At 38.9% G+C, this 17667-nt stretch overlaps 1 long non-coding RNA gene across 1 annotated transcript; it reads left to right on the top strand.

The window, feature by feature from the left end:
• The first annotated feature begins 5836 nt into the window (after positions 1–5836).
• On the top strand, positions 5837–8801 carry LOC122563845. Its single transcript, XR_006315754.1, has 3 exons — positions 5837–5907; positions 7147–7243; positions 8737–8801. It is a non-coding gene; the product is annotated as an uncharacterized LOC122563845 (long non-coding RNA).
• The last annotated feature ends 8866 nt before the right edge of the window (positions 8802–17667 follow it).

The following is a 17667-nucleotide window of genomic DNA, read 5'->3' as shown; positions in this document are numbered from 1 at the left end:
CTTCCCTAAATAAGTCCAGTGTCAGAACCAGGGATCTGTGGGGTGGTTCGAACCACCTAAAATCAGCAAATTACTGAGTGCAAACCAGAACCCTACAATCCATACATTAGGGCAGAATTAATGCACACAGATCAGGGCTGAAGCTTACTTTTATCTCTTGTCCCTGTGTAGATTCGAAAAAGGAAAATGCAGATATGTTTCTCACCCAGACTGCTGTGTTTTTCACTACCATGTTCTGAGATATTCACAGAAGACTAAACTTCAGTTTTTACTCCATTTCTCCCTTTGAGGCTTCTTTGACATTTGCAGTTGTAACATTTCAGAGTTCCTCTACAGCCATTGGATAGTCATTTTGGCTGAGATGTGGAGGATTTCTTTTCTCAGAGGGTCGTCAGGTTGTGGAATTCTTTATTGCAGAGAACTTTTGAGGCTGGGTGATCAAGTATATGCGAGGATGGGTTAAATAGATCTTTAATTAGTAATGGAATCCAGAGTTCTAGCGACAAGGCAAGAAAGTTGAGGATTATTAGATCAACCTTGATCTCATTGAATGGAAGAGCAGACTCAGTGATCTGATTGACCTTCTGCTCTTACATCTTATGGTCTTTTCAAAGGAAGAATGAAAGGCTTGCATTTACGTAGAACTATTGACAATGACTGGGTGAGTCAAAGTGCGTTATAACCAAATAATTACTTATGAATTTTTGTCACTACTTTAGGTGGAGGAAACGTGACAGCCAAATCTCAGCATCACATTCCCATAAACAGCAAAGTGAAGATGATCAGGAAACCTGTTTTTGTGCTTTTAATTGAAGGACAAATGTTAGCAAAACCTTTGATTAATGATGCTGCTACTTCTCAATATAGTTTACAGGGAATCTCCAAGTGGACACTGAAGTTGGTATTCAGTGATAAAAGTTTAATTAACTTTTGACTCTGTACATGGTCCAAGCATCTTGGATTTACCAACATTACTCTGAAGATCCTTCTGCCATTCTCAAGAACTGATTTTCACTTCTACAAACAAAGTCCAACATTTAGCTGAATGTTGAAGCTCTCCAACTTGGAATGAGAAATAATTCTTCCCATTAAATCCTCATGAGTTATTTTACATCAGGAAGTGAAAGTGAGTAGAATAACATTTACTGAGAAAAAGGACAGGAAATAACATCACCACAGGAGATGGCACAATCAACCCAAGGAAACCCAAACACATAAATAGAAAGCAGGCCATACCACCAATGCTTCATCCGGAGGCTCACTGATGATGTTGCCTAGTATGGTGACAAAACATCTGAAAACCAACCTTCCAGCTCAACGGGCAAACCTACATCCGGTAGATTAAGTCAGTAGCTGGTTTGCAATCTTTTAAAAACAGCTACTGTCGATGCTGGAAATCTGAAAGAGCGGTAGAAGATTCTTGAGAAACTCAATAGTGTGTTAACATCTATAGAGAGAGAAATATGGTGAATGAGTTGAGTCCAAAGACTCTTCTTCTGAATCGTTCCAAAGAGTAAGATAAAGGGTCTTTAGACTCAAAATGTGAACTCTGCCAGTGCTGCTGAGTTTCTCCAGCATTTTCTGCATTTATTACCGGGTCCTTTGCCTTGTCTAACAATGTGGTGAAAAGATTTGAGAACAACTAGGATTGAACACAGAAATATTAAAATTGAGCATTTGTTAATGTGTGATGGCTTTTGCTCAATCTATCATATCTGGTTGATAACTTGTGACTACAGCGTCAGTTTAAGATTTATTTTTGAAGGACAAGTAGACATAAGGCAAAAGAACATTGGTTTGAACCTTGATCAGTGAAGGGAAACATAACAGCTCCCTTTTTAGTAACAATATATGGTGACATAAAATCAACCACTTGGTAATGAAAGGAAGGCACGCTCCTAAAGTCAGATAAGAACCAAGAAGGATGTAAGTGATAAACCAAATAAACTTAACTGAACAGAAAATTTTCATCATGCTGAGGTTCCAAACCCTGCAGAACTGTTATTGATCATGTAAATAAAGCTAATTATTTGGATCGTTTGAGGGCACCTTGTGATATTAGGGTCTGAATGGGCTCTGAATGTGATTTTTAATAAATTAGTTTCAGAAGCAGACAGAAGACTATATCACTGCTAATAGTTGGACCATGAGGATGAATAGCCTCTTTTCAAAACTTTAAAACACCCATTGATTCCACCTGTGCAATAAAGGGAGTGATTTGACAACAACCCTGCTCTTGTCTGCTATAGTAATGAGTTGTTATGTAAAAGTTGTTCTTTATTAATCAGGCAACTGCACAATAAGAGAAAGGTGGGGAGGTGGACGGGATGACTAAACATTCCTTATTGAACCTGCTGGATTGTTATTCCATCCATTGCAATAGAAGGAAAATCTAGACTCTCCTGGATTTAAATTTATGTCATTTGAAACTTGAAGAGCATAAAAAGATGTGGAAAGAAGGTAACAAGATGAGAATAACTTCAGTTGAAGAGTTGGGACTTCAGCACAGGCTCTACACATTCTACCCCTATGTTATAACTTCATGTTTCTATGGTTATGGCTTCACTGTGAATCTCAATAGGAAACCTGAAACATGCAATTAACTACCTCAAACAATTGGCCAATTTCTAAACTCAATAACTTAACAGCTAAACAATCGCATGCATACAAAGATAATGAAAATATAAATACAGATACCTCATGCAAAGATTTAACTGTTAGTTTTTGCTAACTGATCCTTGACTAACAAGTTAGGTTAGATTACTGACAGTGTGGAAACAGGCCCTTCAGCCCAACAAGTCCACACTCACCCGCAACCCACCCCGCTACATTGACCCCTTCACCTAACACTACGGGCAATTTAGCATGGCCAATTCACCTAACCTGCACACTTTTGGAGTGTGGGAGGAAATTAGAGCAAACCCACGCAGACACGGGGAGAACATGCAAACTCCACACAGAGAGTCACCTGAGGTGGGAATTGAACCCAGGTCTCTGGCGCTGTGAGGTAGCAGTGCTTGCCACTGTGCTGAATGGTTAACTAAAGTAATTCCTGCTTAACCTGTCATATGAAAGCAGACATTTCTAGATGTAATGCAATAACTTATAATTAAGATGTAATGAATGAAATGCCCTATGAACTGAAATGTATGTAAAAAATATCATATGATTCAATGAATGTATTTGAGCAGAAGAGATTGGCCCTTGGTTTGATTATTCTTCTCAATATCATTGTAAATAGATTACACAATGTAAAATTCCACCATATTCTATGTCCGACCATTGGAGGGTGATAACTGGAGAGGGCAGCTAATGTTCAGGAGATGGACCCAGCCACAAGGTAAATACAATAAGGAAAATATATTTTGAATGCTGATTATTTAATGAGTCAAGAATGCAGCTTATGATACAAGGTACAGGTCTTTCTAAAATAGTTTGTTAAAAGGCTTTTCTGAAAATTGGAAAGACTGCAATGTTTTTAAATCTGTATTTGTACCACCACGTGTTTCACATATTGCTCAGATATTTGTTTGATTATTCACCAGTGAAGAATTTTTGATCGGTGCACTGATAGTGTTAGATGAAGTCAGGGGTGAGGAGATTTATGTGAAGCATAAACACTAACATGAAGCTGCAAAATAGTTGAAAAACAAACATGTGGTAAGCTAAAAACAACCAAAACAAAAATGCTGCCACACCCAGTTTTAATTTGACTTGTTCTATTTATCTTATAACAATAAAATTAAGAAAGGGTGCAAAGCCTGTGTAGAGATGTTTATATCTTTAGTAAAAGTTGCTGACATTAAAGAAATAACTTCTTTTTGTGGACATAATTGTGAGTTATTTTGATGTTCCAAAGAATCTTTTGATTCTTTGAATCTTCTGAAAAATGGAAAGCAGTAAGATTTTAAAATTGCATTTTACATAGTGTCCATCAATTAGATTCTACTGGGTATATTCTTAATACCCGTCTTCTTCACAAATAAAATTGGCATTTTTTTTGGTTTATCAAATGAAAACAGGACAAAAAACAATATGGTGTTACTAGGCTTTTAGAAACTTTTCAATTCTGCTAGCACTGAAATTAAAAAATAAACTGTCTTTTTCAACTATCTCTCATGACTGCAGAACACTCCAGAGTACTTCACAAAAAATAAAATAGTTTTGAAGTGTAGTTACAGTTGTAGGACTTATAAACTGTTTAGAACATCTAATCTATTTGGTTATCTTATAACCCAGAATTGGAAATACTGCCAAAAGACCCCCGTTATACAAGTTATGCATTGGCTACTTTTGTTCTCCTTCTCGTCTTCTCCTCTGAAGTAAATCTCATAAATAAATTGAGACTAAACTAAGAATACAATCAATGAATGTCATTTTTTGTGTCAACTTTCTTTCTCTTCCCCTGATGATGTTGTCTTCTTGGAGAAAGTGAGGAATGCAGATGCTGGAGATCAGAGTAGAGTGTGGTGCTGGAAAAGCACAGCCAGTCAGGCAGCATCCGAGGAATAGGAGAGTCAACGTTTTGAGCATAAGCTTGTCATCAGGAATGAGCTTGTTTGCTCCTTATTGCTATTTCACCCAATGGTCCTTATTTACATTTTAAGAAATACTTTCCTCTAATGAGGGCAAATCCGAATCTGCAATGGGAACATCACAGTTAAACTGTATGCCCATAGATAAACACAGAAGTATTTAACAGTCAAAAATATGTCTATGTATTTTCAGATTGATGCTCAGTTAGTTTGGCCAAGAGTTTGGCTTTCTGTACAGACCCTTGCTGTCATCACTATTAACATTTAGTGCTGAGTGTGGATTGTGTTGTTAGTATAATTACATTGATTCCTCATGTTGTGAGGGCTGGGAGCTGATACAACTCTGCCACAATCTGAACTAAACATATACTGACATAGAAGTTTTCCTGACAAATGGGTCATGCCCGAAACGTCGATTCTCCTGCTCTTTGGATGCTGCCTGACCTGCTGCGCTTTTCCAGCAACACATTTTCAGCTCTGATCGCCAGGATCTGCAGTTCTCACTTTCTCCTTGAACAATAGTCAGTTGCCTTTGGACTGTTCTTGCTCACCAGTTATTTAACAATGCTTTAGTTGCTATAGTATTTGGATTTCTCTTCACTAGTGTGCAGAGGAGGGTGGGTCATTGAACATGTTCAAGTTTGAATTAGATTTTAATTGAGAGGGACGTCCAGGATTGGGGGTGGGGCTGGGTCAGGAGAGATGGCCACAAGCCAGTCAGGCATGATCTCATTGAATGATGGCACAGGCTCAAGGGGCCGACTGGCCTTCTCCAACGTCTTATGTTCTTATGTTATTATCCACAATATCAAGAACACAACCTGGTAATAGTGAAGAATAAATTCTCCCATGAGATTTTCCTGCAGTGTAAGTTAGTATGTTGAATTCAGTGAATCTTCACATTAAAGAGTAAAGAATAAAAAGGCAACTGTTATGCTTCTAATTGACACACGTTCCTTTCACTTATATCAGATCTGTTGCTGAAAAGATGGCATACATGAGGATCCGGTTTAACAAGGTAAGAAACTGTGTACCTGTGACAGTCTTATGTCACTGCCTAAATTCTTGGTTAGTGGGGGCCACAAATAGAAAATGATCATGTGTCAGAACCTCGCTGTAAAGCAGGCAAGATGGTTGACATTCACAAGCTCAATAAAGGGTTAGGATTTGTTGTCATCTTGATCTCAACAGGTTATAAAGAGCATCGAGTGAACAAAACCTGATTTGTTTTGTGAATTCAAAACAGCTTTTGCTTCAAACGAAGAAAAAGAATAGTGTGCTCGAAGAAGTTCAGAAAGGAACAATAAAGATCATTGCTCATTTCAGAGGCAAGGAGTACAGCAAAGTCTTCCTGGATTATAACACTCTGGAGGTACAGACTGACTGTTGCTGTGTCATACACAAGTCTCAGTTTTAACAGGAATTAGTTTCCATAAATATTCTTTCTTTCTTATCTTAACAAATGTTATCACACATATTATATGACCTCCCATGATATTCAGTGTTCTGTTAGAGAGACTCATAGAGATGTACATCACGGAAACAGACTCTTCAGTCCAACTCACCCATGCTGACCAGATATCCTGAATTAATTTAGTCCCATTTGCTAGCATTTCACCCATATCCCTCTAAACCCTCCCTATTCATATATCCATCCAGATGTCTTTTAAATGTTGGAATTGTACCAAGCTCCACCACTTCCTCTGGCAGCTTATTCCATAGACGCACCACCTTCTGCATGAAAACGTTGCCCCTTACATTCCTTTCAAATCTTTCCCCCTCACCCTAAACCTATGCCCTCTAGTTTTGGACTCGCTTACCCTGAAAAATTATTCACCCTATCCATGCACCTCATGATTTTATAAACCTCTATAAGGTCACCTCTCAGCCTCCAACACTCCAGGGAATATGGCCCCAGCTTATTCAGCCTCTTCCTATAGCTCAAACCAGGTGAATGTGGATATTTTTTGAATGCACTATTTGACTATCTCTGGGTCAGTATGATACCTGGTGGCTGCAAGAGCAGCAGCCAGATAAAGAAGATGAAAATCCTTCCAGATAATTGCCGAAGTATGGGACAGAAATTTATGGCCACACTTCAGACAGGAAGTTGTGAGTTAGAGCATAAAATTCCCGTGTGACCTTCCCATCACCCTCCTACCCACTTCTCCTCAATTTTACAGAGGTGAGCAGTGCCAGATGTCAATGACATTGGTAAGCTAGTGAAGTTTATAGTGGGACAGAAAAGGTCTGCGATGTCATTCAAATCGGCATTGAAACACAATAAAATAAAACTGTACATTCATCAAAACTGCAAATTTAATTTTAAACATTTATGTAGATTTTAACCATTTAACATATTTAATCTAGTAAATATGTTCATATCCATTGAATATTGCATTTATCAGCCATTAGAGGGCACCATTACTGCTGGTTGGAGTAGCCACTGTAAAATAAAAAGTTTGTTCACTATTTTAAGGTTTCTTCCTGTCAGAAACAGACTAGGTTAATTCATTCTGAATGATTTATTGCCTGTTTTAAAGACTATCATAGGATTGTAATGAAATGTGACTGCATTTGGAAACAAGGTCATACTTCTTATTGTGCTCAGGATGTCTATAACTGGCTGCTCCAAGAAATCTGTAAAACCGGACACTTCCCAAGTAACCTACTGCTGAAACATGGCTCAAAAGAGCTTCCTCTTAAAGGTAACTCAATTTGATTATAGTAAGTAAAACTGGGCTGCTAATTAATATAAATTTGTACAGTGCACTAGGAATTGTATTGCAATTTAGCCTCCAATCAAGATAGAATTCCTATCAGACCTTCCCAAGGTGAAAGTATATTTGACAAGGTGATAAGCATTTACTTTTCTTTTCTGCAAGGTTACTTTGACCAGTTGATCCAAATGATGTTCAGTACAGATTTCATATCCCTCAGTACATACCTTTCGAAATTGGACTTCTGTCCCTTATGGGCACCCTCAACGTATTTTTTAATTAACTGGATTGATTCAGAGTCAGATTTTCTTTTCCCTAGTTTCTGAATGTAATCACTATTTGTGAAAAATAAGTTAAAAACTAACCTAAATTCTAGGAATTGACAAAGTTTTAGTTTAACATTTTTGTGGGAAGAAGAAGCCGAGTGAAATCGCTCATACTGAGCCGAACAGATTGCAACTCCTCTGTAATATAACATCCCATCAACCTCTGGGATGTTTAATTATACTTGTCCATTTATTAATAATGGCTTTAGCACTCAAACAGGTTTGGGAATGCTGAAAAATTACCTGTGGAATGGGTAGAACATCAGCATAATAAATGACTGACAGATGATTGGCAGTAGAGATTGCCATTTTTCATGATTCACTTTCCCATGATTCACATTTTCTGGGGGGTGATTGTGGCCAGACTTTAATTGAGATGGATGCATCATAATGACAGTTAAAATAATTTAAAAATTGCCCAGACATAAGATTAAATGTAATTTCTTTCAAAAACTGACTGTGCAATGGTTAAAAAGGTGTCATCTAAATTGTCATTTTATTTCTTTGTGAATCAAGAAAACATCTGGGGCATTAAACCTCACTTTATTCACAGTATATTTTATTTACTGATACTTTACTGCAGGAACAGGTTGAACAGACACACATGAATTCCTTATTGTATGTAGATTTTGCTTTACAATTGCAGTTATACATCTGCTGAATTCATGCTCTCTTTGACAGCAGCACCGTATGGAATTGGATAGCCAAGAGCAAAATCTCTTAACATATAAATGGAAAATTTTAAAGTATATTCTGTTTTTTCTGTCTTTTTATGGCTCATTGGTAAAGGAAAATTTGAAACCGGGTAGGTCTTCAATTTTAATATTCCAGATAGGGCCAGCTGCTGTGTCGATAAGAGGCTGCATACATCATTCAGTGAGGTATATTAAAGTGCTGTTTATACTGCAATTATTTGCATTAATGTGAAATAATAAATATATATACTTTTCCCTCAATTTTCACTCTAGCTGTTATCAGATCACACAGTGGGAAATAGCAAAATTAACAGTTTATTCCTGATGTCACTGTATTTAAGATATGACTTTATCACATATCAGTTAAGGGATTTTCTGCAGGAATGGGATTACCCAGCTTCCTCTGTTCTCCTTGTGCAATGAGTTTGTGTAACATGCCTTTATTGTGTGACTTCTTTAGCAAACACCAAGGACATCCCAGTAACAGACATCACCAGTCCATTGGAAGTGGAAGAACAAAAAAGGGTAAAATCATTTCTCTTCTTAAAAATACTGAGAGAAAATTTTTAAAAGGTTTGCTTCCAACTGTATAAACATACAAGTCATGCATACAAGTTCAGCATGATGAATGATTATGTGGGAGAAGGTAATAAATCCAGACTAAAATAATCTAAGCAACTCATAGTTCATTTAAATATTGCTGGAAAAGCTCAGCAGGTCTGGCAGCAATTGTGGAGCGAAATCAGAGTTAACGCTTTGGGTCGAGTGACCCTTCCTCAGAACTTGGGTCACTGGACCCGAAACGTTAACTCTGATTTCTCTCCACAGATGCTGCCAGACCTGCTGAGCTTTTCCAGCAATTTCTGTTTTTGTCTCTGATTAAAACCATCTGCAGTTCTTTGGTTTTTATTTGTTCTGTCAAACATACTGGAACCTCCATGATTCGCTTAATGAAAATGACCATAATGCAAAGCCTTGATTCTTTGGTCATTGTTAATACTTACCTGTTTTCAGAATGCTGCTAGATCTTACGCAAAAGATCAAAATTTCATCCTGCTAATTTTTGCCACTCACTGATCAACATTTTTCATTAAGGCGGATAACATAGGCCCAAAAACAGATTAAAGTTTGCATTATTAGCTTCCAATCTATCATCTGGAACTTCTCCTGTTTGAATACATTTTGTGGGAGTTTGGGTCTGCTTTAGTCTGCCACAATCAATTATTTACATGCCATGGTTTGCATTTTTCTCTTATCCTTGGAAGATGGTTGTTCTTTATTGTTCTCTGGCCACAGAAGCTGATTTAATTGTGGGGTGATGTATTGTTATGATTGCAGCTGATGGTACTACAGGACAAGTTGGATCCCAGACTGAAATCTGGCCTGATAGTTCGTATATTTTTTAAAAATCACATTGTGTTCATTCATTGAAACATATCCACATAATGCTGCGATTTAGATTAAACTAAAACAAAAGTTTATTACACAAAAGAAATCAAAATGAAATAGAACAAACAACTTACATATGACAATGTTTGAAAGATTTGAAACACGTTGCAGAGTAAAATCTGATCTCTCCCAACACTGTCACTTTACATACTTAAATACCTGAGAGAGAACTCCCTTTTCTATTGCATCTATAGGTTTAACTTGAGTGTTTTCAAATGCTCAGTGTTGAGAGCTTGATAACATTTCCTTTGAATATTCATACAAAGCTTAAGCTTAGCTTCAAGTAATGTCTTCAGAGTTCTAAACCAAACACCTTTGATCTGGAATTTTCAAAGTTAATCTCTTGCATTGAGGTAACCAATTTCCTAACTATTCTGAACTAACTCCTTTTCCAATCTCTAGTTTTCTAAGTCTTGATTCTCAAAGTTAAAAGCAAGTTAATGCTTTTAAATGTTTGCCTTCTCCAACCATAAAACTCTCAGTACAAACAAATTCCTATTATCATTGACAGTACGGCCCCCAGTCAGCTGCTTTCTGACACATACTGGTTGAAAGATCATGGCTGTCAATCGACTGACAAATTATTTATTAAACTTCCTCATACACATAGACAAAAACATTCATTCCATTAGTTCAAAATCCAAACTGTGAAATATGCCGACACTGCACTCCTTAAGTCACGGTATCCACTGACTTGAAATTCCTCAATTTGCATTTGTACCAATAACAGCTATTGAGAGATACCAATATTTTTTAAAATTGCAGTTCGAAATTCTTACCGTGTACACCCAAGTTCCTTAATATTTCGATATGGAATGACCATTTTTATTTCAATTTTTGTTCGGAATGAGGGATAACAAATATGAAAAAGTATTGCTTTATACTAAGGAAACTGTAAGAGTCAGTTTACAAACAAGTTACAGGAACACAGTTGTACCTAGAATATTACCTTATTCAAGCAGTAAGGGAACAGTTCGGATGGAATGACACCGTCTATGTATGTTCATGAAAACTGTGCCAAGTGACAACATTTTGCTTGGCTTCTCAAGGAGCACTAGTTGTTGTGGGCTCATAGTAACAACTACCTGATTAACTCCTGAGCTGGCGGTTACAGCCTTGTGCATGGATAACACAACAGGGAAATCCAGCTTGTGAAAAGAATGTATCTATTTTTCTCCCTCACTTACTTCTGTGTGAAGAAATAAAAGGAAGTCCCCAGTAGCTAGCTGGTCCCCCTTATTTTTCTGTGCAGGATTTTCTTTCTGTAAGTCATGTGTTGAAGGGAAAAGGGATAAAAGACACCTTTAGAGGCACTCAAAGGACAAACTCTCTACCAGTGAACGAAAGACTGAGAATCAGGGTATTCACAACCATGTGTCTTCACCAGAGAATTGGAAGAAGTTGAAAGGAGCTGAAAGAATAGAATTCATTAATGTTGATGATCCAGACTGGTGCCAGAACTCTGCTGCTTTGATTTCTTTCTCTTTCCCACCCACAACAGTTGTGTCTTGTCTTGTCTCTTTGTGTGTCTGTACGTGTGTGGAAATTTTAAAGAAGAGGGTAAAGTTTATGTTATACATTTGTAGAAGAGCAGTTCAAATTGAATATTTTTGCCATTAGTCAAAAACAATTTATTTGCAATAAATAGTTATATTCTTCCTAATGGAAGATATTAGGTATGCCTTTCTTAACCTACAAAGTTAGGTTGAATTGAACAATTTGGTGGTTTTATCAAATGTTCACATCTGTGATGACTTTGGGATTTTGATTCCAATTCTAGATCCACTTGGGCAACGCTGACGCAGCTTCTTCTTCTCTGCCTTGTTCCAATTCTGTCCATCACTGAGTAGAGCAGCTTTGGGGTGCCAGCGCTCATCCAAGTGCACAGCGATCATTTGAATATATCACAGGCAGCAGTTACCTGCTGACTGGTGAGTTGTTTCAGGTATAGTGCATGGTAAGATGGGAATGGAATCAGACATGATGGATGCTACAGGTACAGGGTTGATAGTTAGTGAAAATCACTCCAAATATAAAAAATGATTCTGGGGCTGCATCTTACTTTCTTTGGCTAAAAGCAAGTTGTGTCATGCTATTTGGAGTGATTTGCCCAAGTGGATCTAGAAGTGGAAAAGAGGGCCATCATCTTTCCAGAGGACCAGCAGAAGTGTCTACACCAACACACCCTAGCTGCCAGATCAGTGCTGTCTCAATGACGTGGTGGAATATCCAATCATGCCATTAGAAGGTCAATGACCTTCTCCACTCCACCAGGGTAAGAGCCTCTCTCTGCTACCTCACTCTTTCCCTGTTACTGCACACAGTCCCACCAAGGGCTATGCTGTGCCTCCTCACTCTCTCTTTTATGTCCCACTCCCAAATTCTCACACCGCTAACCCCTCATGCCCTCTGTTCTTCTTTCACCACCACTGCACCAGCACTAATGGCTGTTCCAGCCATTTATGTCACATTCAATCCCACACTCTCTCTCACTAGAAGAAGAGACAGCTCACAGGAAGGTGCTGGACAGGTGGAGAGGTGCTGGACATCAGACACCTCAGCACCCACAAGGAGAGAATCCTGGCCCGGACAGGGGAATTGCTGCTGTGGAGTTGCTGGGACATCCATGTCTTGCAAACTGAGTAAGTACCACTCTTCATTCCACTGCATCTCTTGCACTAACCCCGCTGTCAGTGTCAACCATTGCAACCATTTCTAACTTGTGGCTGTGATGCTTTCTCTCTCTCTTGCAGGGTTTATTGAGATGTCCGTCACTCCTGAAGAGAAATAGCCAGTTCCAATGGAAGCTATCTCCTCGACCTCAGAGAGCAAGAGTCCGAGGAGGCTTTGGGAAGGCTGCGTTCTGTATCTCCCCCACAAGCTCAGATACCAACACCTCGGTGGGAACTCTAGCCTTAGAAAGGTTGGGAGCACAAGCTGGTGAACATCCTACCCAGACACTTCTGCAGCTGGCTGAGAAAGAAACCACTCCTCCAAGTCTCTGTCATTCTAGAGACCAGGCACCTGCTGAGCCCCAGGCAGGAGAGGATTCTGTGTGTTGGAAATCAGGGAACTTTGTCCACATGCACAGGGAGGAGCAGGAGCAACAGATAGGGTTGTGGGAGGCAACCACCTTCACTGTACAGAGGCTACAGCAATGCAGCCCCACTACCATGACCCAGATGCCTCGAACATCTGGCCATCTGGATAGGCTAGTGGTTGCTATGGATAGTCAGACCCATCACTGTCAAGGTCTGCTGGAGGGGCACACATATATGTAAACTCCATCACCGCAGCTATTGGTCCTCAGGACCGAAAGCATGGCAAAAGGGACTCAAGAAACCTGGTGTGCACTTCAATTGCCTTTTCCTCACAAGGACATACAGCAGTGCGAGGAACCTGAGGAAGGACGACACACAGGCCCCTCAGAAGTGTCCTTAAGGCTGTGCCCTCCAACTCCACCTCCGCCCTGCCCACTCTCCTCCCTCCCTCACAGCCGAGGAGGCCCACGTGTCTCTGCGAGAAGACCCGCAGATGGCCCATCCAGTCACAAACATCCCGGGTTTGCCCGATCAAATTTCCAGGGCCAGTGGGCTCCACTGGCAAGCAAACTCCCTGCAGCCTAGCTGTGGAAGCTGGGACTACATGAAAACCCAGTCAGAGGGGGAGAAAGAAAAGGCATAAAGCCTTTCCAGATCTTTTTGGTAGCACAGGTGACATTGCATTGTATGTGAAGTAATGCATTTGTGAAAATGCTATTGTTTTTGTGATACATCTGTTCGTTTCTGTCCCTGTGTAGCCCAGAATGTAACTGCACAAACATGATACCTAACAACATGTCCTTACAGGATGTAGCACGAATCAGTGTCTATGATGAGAGCCTCATGTGGAAACAAGAGGAACACGGTGTATATGTGGCAATGGGTTCTGCTAACAACTTCACCCCTCACCCAGAAACGTCTCTATTGTTTCCCTGGCCTCTATATTCAAAACTGTTGATATGAATGAGGTGGTCTATGATGTCTGGGGCAGAGAGGTGTATACAAGAAAGCCAATGATTAAGAACAACAGATCTCAGGAACGCTACAGGTCTGGATAGTGTATGGGTTTGTGTGGAATGTTGTTACCCTCTAAAGGGATTCACACCAGGTCTTACCTGACATCTCTTTAAAGTGTATTTAAGAGAGAGATAGCTAGGTTTTTGATTAGTAAGGGGATCAAGAGTTAAAGGAAGAAGGCAGGAGAATGTGGTTGGGAAACATTTCAGCCTCGATGGGCCAAGTGGCGTAACTCTCCTCCTATGTCTCATGGTCTTCTGTTGCATTAACAGAGCGGTTCTGATACTGGATAAGTGATTCTGAGGCCTAGGTGAATAATTTGGAGGCATGAATTTTCACCATAGCGGCTGGCTAATTTGAATTCAATTATATCAATGAGTTTGGAGTGAAAAGTAAGTGTCAGCAATAATGGTGATAAAACTGCCAAAGTGGCAGTTTTATTGCTGTTCTTCAGTGAAGCTAATCTGCTATCCTTTCCCAGTCTGGTTTATATGTGATTCCAGACTCATAACAATGTGATTGACTTGAAACAACCCTTGCCTAGTAAGTTGCTTGGTTGTATTCAACACTGTGGCTCACCGCTGTCTACTCAAGGGGAAATAAGGATGGGCAATGAATAACCTTGCATCCCACAAATTAATTTGAAACATAAAAGGTCAAAAATGAGCATTCTTATGAATGCAGACTGCAGAATTCTGAAACCTAAAACTTTTCAACATAAAGAAGTTACTCCTCTCCTCTTTAGATTGCAGAGTTGATTCCCTTACAATGTCACAGGGTTAAACCTCTGGTTATAAAACCAAAACCACATCAATAAATAAAGTTCATTGCAATTCTGTCTTGTAAAAGATGACATGCATTAATAAAAAGAGTGGCAGATGATTGAAAATGCAGTATGTCTTTTATTTTCATTGTGAATTAGCCCAATATTACTCACGCAGATACTGTGTACAAATGAGTTATCAAAAGTTAATTAACTTTAGTTGAGGATGATCAGAGAAATACTATTAAAGCTATAATACTGTAGTAAATTCTTCCACAGACATTGAAAACAATATGCAGACAGGACTTGGTGAAAAAAACCGCACAAAGAATTAAAATTGCCCCGCAGCATTGTAACATTGCCCTGTAGGAGCATGCTGGCCCGGAATTGCATTTATGATAATAACTTTAAAATGGTTTAACCTTTTCAAGAATGATAGCAGCCAATGCAGATACTGATGGAATGTGAGTCTTTGAAGGGTTTTGTACTATCACCTTCATTTGAATGTGTTTTGTACTGTAAAAGCTGCTATAAAAAGGATGATAGCTTCATTGGCTGATGGCAGTAATTGATATTATGATCATTTCTTGTCAAACTGAGGGCAGCCTGACAAACCTGGCCTCTGCTCTCCCGCTTCAATTACCCTCTAGGCTATCTTCATTGGCCAGATGCGTAAATCCTTGGCTTGTATTCACTACATTCATATGTTATGCTTCCTTAATTGTTAGCTTATGAAGTGAAATCACTGTCACATCCCTAATCACTGATAATTTGTTTTACTGGGATGCATTATCATCCGAATCAGTAATTAGAGTTTGATAATTGAGCAAATCATCTGTTTTATTAATATGAAGCCTCATTGAAAGAAGAAAGAAACAGGACCAGAATATGCAACTAATAACATGATCACATCATGGGATGGATGTCGCACTGAGGTAATATCGCTGTCAAAGTTGGACAGGGTGAATTTTCTGCTGAGTTCCCAGACCCCTGTAACCTTGATCCATTTTTCTGGTTAGCCTCGACTGTATATATTGATGAGTCTTTCTGTTCTATTGAGGGTACTCACCGCTGCAAAGCCACACCATCCTCTCAAAAGTGAGGAGCAATACTTGGAGAGTAGCCCACTGAAGATTTGAGAACTATTTCATGAATATGGCTCATAAGAAATCCACTTCCAATCATGGAGGTGACTGAGTTTGACCTCTATTTCTGACTCTCTGGAACTAGCTTTGTTGCTCTTCCCACCTTTACAGACTGATCATAACTACCCTGTTTTACTCTGCATGTGGGTTGCATGTCCAGCATTGGGAATCACTGTGTAAGCGTCTGTTTTCCTCCACTGGTTCTCCAAGCCATCTTTTACGTTTAGAAGGGAAATTCAAACAGATGGAAACCTGAAAACCAGACTAGTGGTGCGAGAGATATATTTAAATTTCAGTTCAGAAGCTGGAATTGATAGAATAATATAGCACAGATGGAACTCATTCGGTTCATCAGACCCGCTCCATTTTGATAAGATTTATGCAATTAGTTTCACTCACCTCCTCTTTTAGATCTGCAAGTGTTTCCATTACAAAGAAAGGAGGTTCTTACTTTTAACTAGTCCTTTCTTTGACTGTATGATACCTTAAAGCATGTTACAAGCAGTGAAATAGTTTGAAAATGGAATCATCCTGGTAATGCACAAATGCAGAAGCCAATTTTGACATGGCTAGGTTCCAAAAGCAGAATAACTAAATCATCTTTTTTGGAATGTTAGAAGAACTACATATATTTTATTTCAAAATCTAAACTGGAAAATTGGACCTTGGATTATTTTTATTACAACTCAAAGAAAACGTGGGTCTATGTGGCCACTCTTTAGTTATACAAGGGTTGTCAATTGTTATTAAGAAACTGGATTTGAAAGTAAACAGCACCAGGTGTTTTGCAGTTAGTTAGAGAAGAAACTATTCAGCTACAGCTTTTGGATTGGTTCTCCGAGTAACAGTCTGACACAGAACTGAGAGGTGAGAGAGCAGTTGACTTCGACCTCCAAACTTCTGCAAGCATCTGAGATCAGTCTCGTTTATTCCCTTTCCATTTAAGGAATTTGCAAAAATGAAACTGCTAACTTAAACCAAGTGACTAAAATGAGTATCACCACAACCAAGAACAATGTGATATCTTCTCCAGAAGCCAAAAAAAGAATTGGCAGAAAGACCCTTTATTCTATTTCTTTTGGTTTGGACTCTTGACCCACAGATTTTTTTTCTCTTTTTGCCTATATTTTCCACCTACAATATTCCTGAAAATTATTTGTCTCATTTAACCTGTGTGGCTTATATGTGGGTAAATTTGTGTTTGAATTTAAAGTGTCAACAATTTAAGTTTGCATATTAGTACTTAATAATCCATTTTGCCACATATTAGAAGATACATTTGTGAAAATAAATAAGGTTTTTGTTTTTCTCCTCATTAATGAAGTTTGGTGTGAGTATCATTTATCTTAGATAAAGGTCACACTTAGGCATTAACTGTCTGAATGATTGAATTTGTTATTATTCTGGCTGAGGCGACTGTGAAGGACTCTCCATCTTAACCTCTCCCCACGCCTGAGACGTGATTAAATCACCACCAGTCATCTCTTTAAAGTGAGAAAGCAGTCCTCTGGGGCTATGGCACCTTTACCTTTGAGATTTTAAAAAGATAATTAATCTCTGACCTGACTCTAACCCACTGAGATTTAGCTAATGAAATCCAGCCTAAAGCAGAAATTTTGGATTTGGTTGCACCCAACATTTTTAAAGCTTGCCTGATACACATCGGCCCTGCATCAGTGGTGGGGAAAATCCAGCCCATTTTATTTTGCTTGTTCCAATTCGTTAGAGGAGGCATTTATTCTCCCACTCTTTTGGTTGCTAATGAGTCAGAGAACTTTGATTTGCACTTTCCATCAAATAAAATATTTATCAAGTCTTCATTTATTTTGGAACTCTCAATATGGTAGCATAACTTTGAAGAGTTTGTCATTATGCACATTGTGTGTAATAACAATGAGAGAAAATGAGACTGATTGACAGTGATATGGTTCGGTAAATACCCTTCTAGTTTTAAATTCTGGGATAGTTTAGGGGAG

The sequence above is a fragment of the Chiloscyllium plagiosum genome, chromosome 28 (genome assembly GCF_004010195.1).
Source record: "Chiloscyllium plagiosum isolate BGI_BamShark_2017 chromosome 28, ASM401019v2, whole genome shotgun sequence".
NCBI lineage: Eukaryota > Metazoa > Chordata > Chondrichthyes > Orectolobiformes > Hemiscylliidae > Chiloscyllium > Chiloscyllium plagiosum.
The sequence above is the reverse complement of the archived record's forward strand: the minus strand, read 5'-3'. Positions and strand labels throughout refer to the sequence as shown.